The 7179-nt window shown below is 41.3% G+C and overlaps 1 long non-coding RNA gene across 1 annotated transcript; it reads right to left on the bottom strand.

Moving 5' to 3' along the window:
• Positions 1-2788: 2788 nt before the first annotated feature.
• LOC134442002 (uncharacterized) lies at positions 2789-5010 on the bottom strand. The gene is made up of 4 exons (XR_010033263.1): positions 4474-5010; positions 4032-4104; positions 3865-3913; positions 2789-3059 (listed from the first exon to the last, which is right to left on the bottom strand). It is a non-coding gene; the product is annotated as an uncharacterized LOC134442002 (long non-coding RNA).
• Between the last annotated feature and the right edge of the window lie 2169 nt (positions 5011-7179).

Raw genomic sequence — 7179 nt, forward strand, 5'->3', positions numbered from 1 at the left:
GTTTGTTATTATATGGTTGTGACGTCATCTGTCGAATGCTCCATTCATTTCAACGGGGCTCCCCAACGTTCGGACGTCTGTTATTTTTCGATAACGGACGGGTTGGTCTATAACAGACCGCTGTCAATGGCAACAAGACTTTTCACTGCTAAAGCGACTTTTCAACAAGACTCTAATCAGCTGCTGTGATAGACAGCACCCGTTGTCCTGGCTACCGCTGTGAATGGCAACAAGACGTTCACTGCTAAAGCCACTGGCTTGTATACAAGTCAGTGGCTAAAGCGAATGTTTCATATCACTCCGCAGGGGGTCCGGTCTTTTGTCACTCTAATCAGCTGCTGTGATAGACAACACCTGTTGTCCTGGCTACCTAGCTGTTGCCTAGCGGTGTTCCACAACGGCACTGTTTTGTTTTGCGCAGCAACAATCTTAACATTAAATAGGTCTAAAGAAATGTCCCCGCCATGTGTGAATCATTTAAGTATATCCATATAATAAGCGGGTTAACTTTCGGCGAGTCGGTCGCTTTGTGGAATAGCAGCACTTCAGAGAGAACAAGACCCCTCCGCTCCGCGTCGGGGTCTAAAGATTCTCTCTGTCGTGCTGCTATTCCACGGTAGCGACCTTCTCGCCGAACATTAACCCTTACTTATCAGTGTTCAGTTATCAGTTGCTACGCATTACAAAAGTAATTAATTACTGTAGTGCATTACTATTCTGCAGTATGTTAATGTAAGGCATTACAGGGTAAAAATCTGTAACATTTACTTATTTACAATGCTAAATAACTTAAGTTACAATGCATTACAATGACCTGGATATAGTGGTATTCAGTGTGGTGGGTCAGAAAGAGATATATCCCTGAACCTGGTAGTTCTTAGTCTGCATGCTGCCAAAAACACCTCCTGGATGAGAGTTGAAAAAGTCATGTCTCATGAAATGGATTTACACCATAATAAATCGCCAGATCCATTAGGCCTACAGTTAGCCTATTTTTGCGAAAGTAACTTAAGTAATGCAAAAGTAATGCCTTGCATTTTAAATATAGTATTGTTGTAGTGTAAGTGATTCTTTTGAAAAGACAGCAACATGCAATCAGTAATGCATTAACTGCCCAACACTGTTTATTATGCAGGTGACCAGAAAATACCCTGACCTTGCTCACAGCGCCTTGGTCCAGTGACATCTGTCAAGAAAGTAGCAGACAAACTGGGCCCATATCCTGGAGTAGATTATGGAGCAGCAGCACCCAGACCCAAAACAAAGGTACATTCCCCTCACTCCAACTAGCATACAGTTAAGCCTACACTGCAGTTCACTTTACAAAAATGTCACATCCATGGAACTCCGATACACTTGTGACGTTGCACTAAAATAATTCTGAAAAAGACCTTTCTCCCCCCTGCTCTCCCAGTTTTGATGAAGGGGAAGATGTATGAAAATGTTCCCTTGTTTGGCTAGTGACACATTTTTCAGAGTGAGACGGATAAACATAGCATAACTAAGCAAGATCACAAGCATCTATGCTACTTTATATCAGCCTACCTGTAGTTTCTGTATCATTAAGTGCCTGTGCTACAGTACTTCAAATTACCTTCATTTATCAACTGATTCAATGTGTTTTCCTTCACATTTTCTTTTCCCAATATCAATGGCCTAGCTTAGATGGGGAACCTATGAGTGCTTTCCAATATGCGACCTTGCGTCCTCCACTTGTGCTTGTGACCTCGCTTCGCCTCCTGGCCCTCCTCAGTGGAGAAAACAAACTTTCCAGCCGTCAGCCTTGCTAAAACAATTTTTGGGGCACTGTTTTTCATTCACCATCCCAATTGCAAATGATAAAATGACATTTGAAATGTGATTTTGAAAGATATTGAAATATAATGCTGTTGTCAGTGATGTCATCATGACGTATCACTTCCTGGTACGAGGCCACAAGCACAAGTGGAGGACACACGGTCACATATTGGAACGCAACCTATGTCTTAAAGGCCGTTTGCACTTCAGGTTGTTTTATCGGGCCCCCGATGTAATTTTAATGTTGTGCAGCTTGATATGAAATGACATATTTTGTAATGGAATCTTAGAAAATACATTTGAAATACAATTAAGCTAAATTCAGGGGTCGGACCCTTCGAAAGAAAAAGGTTCCCCACCCCTGGCCTAGGCAGTATGTATCAACCTAAATTTCCTGTAACTCTCTGCAGGAGATGACACTGGAGGACCAGGTCTGGTATTTGATGGCCTGCTAGAGTAGCGGAACAGGCATGGTGTCCCATCTCCAGCAGGAACACCTGGGGTACCTGTGGGAACTGCTCAGACATGCCGACCAGGAGAGGAAGTGCTGCGGTCCGGACCCACCAGCTCACTTTTTTAAACAAAGTCATTACTTGTAAATAGATGTAAAGCTTGCACATTCAATTGGTTTAGGCACAGAGTTTTACGGGGTTTTTTTTATTTTATTTTTTACATGTTTCAGTATGTCAAGTGCAAATTCTTACTTTGTTTAGTAATACAAATAAAAAAAACCTGAAAACAGAGTCAGCACTGTATTTTTATATCAAGAATAGAAAGATTCTCACAACAACAAAGTTAAAAGTAACATTAAAGGGACACTGTGCAGGAAATGGTCAAAAAAAGGTACTGCAACTATGCTGCTTCCTGAAATTGGGCTGCCTATTGCCAAATTTGATTTTAACATGAATATTTAAGTATTTAACAAATATTTTCGAGTATGGTCCAAGTACAGTCATTTTTGGAAATTCAAAATGGCGGACAATGGAGAAGATCCCCCTTTTCATGTTTGAAAAGTACAATTTTCTAGTCATAATGAATACTTAATTTGATGCTGGTGGTAAGTATTCATGAAAAAGGTAACATTAGTGAATGGGCAGCATGAATTCTGGAAATAAACAACTAAAAATCTCACACAGTGTCCCTCTAAATAAATGTACATGTTTGTCACTACAGCCCAATAAGCATATTTATTGTCTTCAGGATGTAGGTGGTCATGAGGTGCAGCCATCATGGTCTATCAGCAGCTGCTTGGAACCCCGATCCTGTAGAACGAGAGCACATTTCCAGATGTATGCACATAGTGCTATTACATTATATGGTCAACAATAAGTGTTATTGTAGATGATGGCGTGCAAAGTTGCACATGTGAAATATAAGCAACTGTCTCACATAACATGAAATCTTAATTGAGAAAAAATGGAACCGGTTGAAAAATATTGTGCATCACAGTATAGATTGGATACGATTTAGGTTTGAGGTACTTTGGTAGACACACAGCTGTCCAAATATTCTTCATTTTGGTTCTAATTGATGTACTCAACTTCCAGTCAACAAAAAGACGTACCGGTATGTAAGTCAAGTAAGATCTAACAAATCAGCTAAAGAAGGCTTTGAGTCAACATACACAACCAACGTAACCTTAAACTAGGAACCTACTGACCTTTGCCCAAGACCTTTGTCTCTTTACTCAGTGCACTTACTGAATTCAAAGATGGCAAAAGTATGAAATCAAGGCACAATTTCAACATGCAACTGTACTGATCATGATACCCTGCACTTGTCAGTACCTAATGATGCAGTATGTGTTCATTCAGCCTTTTTCTAAGATCCTGGGCATTCTAATAAGGACATGGCATTTTGTGTTGGTTTAGATATTTGAAAAAGCCCAATAGAATATCATCTCAGAAAGGGCCACACAAAAGTAGGCCTACATGTTGTTAATGTATTTACAAGTTAAGGGTAGCATGAGAAAAACTGCATATTGAAATTGGCAATACTTGTCTTCCATAAATATAGTAAATAACACACATTGTGGTCGCACAATAGCACATGAGAACTGATACTCACCATCAGAGCTCTAGTTTCTGTTCAAGACTGACGTTCAGATTCATCATCACTGAAAAGAAACATACGACAGAAAGATGGAGGAGGGAGTGAGAAAGACACACACAAACGCACACACCATCGGTGCCAGGTAAACGGTTTTAAAATAAAGACTGTAGGTTATGTTTCACCTGAAATGGCCGACAATAACGGGACAGGCATCAATTTGGGTTTTTTGAAGTTGGTGCAAGCCCTCCTTCATACCTGCACAAATATGTACTGTGTTAGATTCAGATATAAAACCAAGATTTCCAGTAGCCTACCCAGAAGGTAGGCTACTAAATACATCTCTAAAACTATTTTTTTAATCACTAGTCAATACCAAAAGTAGACACTGACTGTGAATAGACAACAGATCTCAGACTCAAACCATGTCGTACCACTACATTAGTCTCAGTAGCCAACTCGGTGCACGTTGCCACATATGCTAGTGATATTTCGAGATAGGTTACATTTTTTCTCACATCAGCTGGCCACTGCACCGCGGCATTTGAACTAAGTAAAACCGTCCAAGTAGCCGCAAATACATTTTTTGGATTGACAACACATAGAAGTAGTGTTAACAACACTTACTGTGGTGTGGAGTAAGGTGGTCTTCCTCTGTGATGAGTGGCGACGAGTCTGATTTGCCTGATGTTACCGTAGCATAGTTGTCTTCTCAGGAGAGCACACAGCATCTTATCTGTCACGTTTTTAACGCACATTTCACTCGCTTCCCTGGACTTTTTAGACTCCGTATGGGGGGTGATCGTCGGGCAAGCCTCTGGTTTTAGCTTAGGCTTATAGCCAATCGCTCCCGGTGAGGTCTTCCATCAGTGGAAGTCGACTAAATCCATTGAGGAGAAAATGCTGGGCTCAGCGCCACTTTTAGGAAGCTATATAGCTAGCTAGCTGTACTCCGTCCATGGCATCCTCCCACCTTTTCTCCCCTTCTTGTCCTTTGGAAATATAAATATAGTGACACCACTCCCCTTGTTGCCTTTCGATTGGAAATTACATCCAAAAGTAGCACAATGTGGCATTTTACTACCAAACCGGCGTCAGTTTCTAATCAAGAGAACAGTGTGCTATCGAAGTTTTCAGACTCCTGCAACTACGTTACGTCATCGCCCCCAGAATGCACTGCGCGGCGAAAACATCCGTTGGTCACCGAAAAATGTAGTTTTTAAGGGCATGGCAGTATTTTATGATTTTTTTTAAACAAAATATTTTCGTCAACAATAATAAGTGTGGTCTATCAGCCCATATTCTTCATAGCCGGGGATCCTTTTAATTATCGCGAACAAGTAAAACATTTCTGTGCAGTCCAACCACTTGCTGAATGTCAACAAATGCACAAGAAGCACGCCGTAACCAAAGCCACGCCCCCCCCCACACAGACTGACAAATTAGAGACAAGAAAAATACTCGGCTACATTTCTGAATATCGTTAAAATATCGTTATCGAGTATCGAATTATTTTCTGATATCGTGCTAGTGTACACACACACACACACACACACACACACACACACACACACACACACACACACACACACACACACACACACACACACACACACACACACACACACACACACACACACACACACACACACAGTGCATGCACAGTGCAGTCACTGGTAAACGTTTGGAGCACAGGGGATCGATGCACACACACGCATGCACACACACACGCATGCACACACGCACACGCACACGCACACGCACACGCACACGCACACGCACGCACGCACACACGCACACACGCACACACACACGGTGGTTTGTATTCTGATCACCATAGTGCTGACCTTTTTGGATAATGAGGTCATTACCATGGTACGCGTCATGCAACTACAGTTTAGCCAGCGGTTTGGCCAGCGGTTCCCAGGCCTAGTTGTGGAGCAGGGGAAGCCAAATGTGGTTTACACTCATCACTGACATACATGTTGTGTGTGTGTGTTGTTTGTGTGCTCTTGATCATTGGTTTGGATCATTACATTAACTAGATATTGTACTATCTGTAACAGCAAGTAAAAACAAGACTTGCATGCACAAATATGAATCTTTTAGGATTTAAACAATACAAATTCAGAATCAAATCAATTGAGTTTCACATGGAGGAGATGGTTTCTTTAAGTCAATTACAAATTACTTCAGCTTCAAGATCATAACTTCAAACAGTTATTAGCAATTAGGTGTGCCAAGTTATTCCAGAAGACTCAAACCATCACCCTCAGATGAAGGGAAATTGGTTGGGATGCTCAAGACTAATCCAAAACCCATTAAGGTTCATAACTGGCATGGACAGGAAACTACTGGAACAGCAGAGACAACGTCCAGTAAGGGACTGTTTGTTATTTCTTTTCGGGGTCACCGGAACAAACTAAGGGAGGGTCGTGTCATTTTTTTCATTTCGGCGGGGAGGGTCATCAAAGTTTTTTTAAGCTCGCTAGGGGAGGGTCATTCAAAAATGTTTGGCCCATTTATTACAAAAGCATTCCATAGCCTACATTGTTTTTATATGTTTCGCGTCCCCCTTTCGCTAAAATTGATCACACCATCAGACGGCCAATGATACAGGTCGGTGGACCCCCGTTGATTTGTTAAGAACAGTAAAAATAGGCTAAATTTACGAAATGCCTATTAGCATCCTATGTCTACTAGTTGTGGAGATTATGCCCTCCAAAGTTCGATTGCCATACCCAGTTTTCAAGCTTGTGAATTGTATACAAAATGTACAAGCGGATTTGGACACTTCTAGTTTTAGTTTGAAGGAAAATACAGACCTAAAAATCACCATACCCCCACAATATCACCCAGTCTATCAGATGGTGTACTTACAAAGAGCATACCTTGATTATTTGTGGACATATCATATTATTAAGCCTTGGAAACTGGATTTGTGAAAAGTGTTAATGATGTATCAGAGTTATAATTGATTTTCCATAATATTTGGGAACTGTACAGTGTATTCCAAAAGTTTGCGTGCACTCAGACTTAAAATGGCAGAATAGGAGGGGGACTCAAAAATTGCTTTGAGACTTAATGATTCTATGATACCCCTACACCAGGACTCAAATGAACCATGTGGGCACTTAACGAGTGGAATGCCCTTTTAACACCAGTAACACAGCAGTTTGGGCAGCAAATGTCAGCCTTCAAGGCACGACAGCACTGCACCTTGTATGAAACATGATGCTGTTAAATATCAAGCTCAGTCTCAGAGAATGTTTCACTGCTTCTCTTACATGTCAAGAAGTAGCCTTAATGTGGGCTACCTCCTGTTAATTTACC

Source organism: Engraulis encrasicolus, unplaced genomic scaffold, assembly GCF_034702125.1.
Source record: "Engraulis encrasicolus isolate BLACKSEA-1 unplaced genomic scaffold, IST_EnEncr_1.0 scaffold_1066_np1212, whole genome shotgun sequence".
Lineage (NCBI taxonomy): Eukaryota > Metazoa > Chordata > Actinopteri > Clupeiformes > Engraulidae > Engraulis > Engraulis encrasicolus.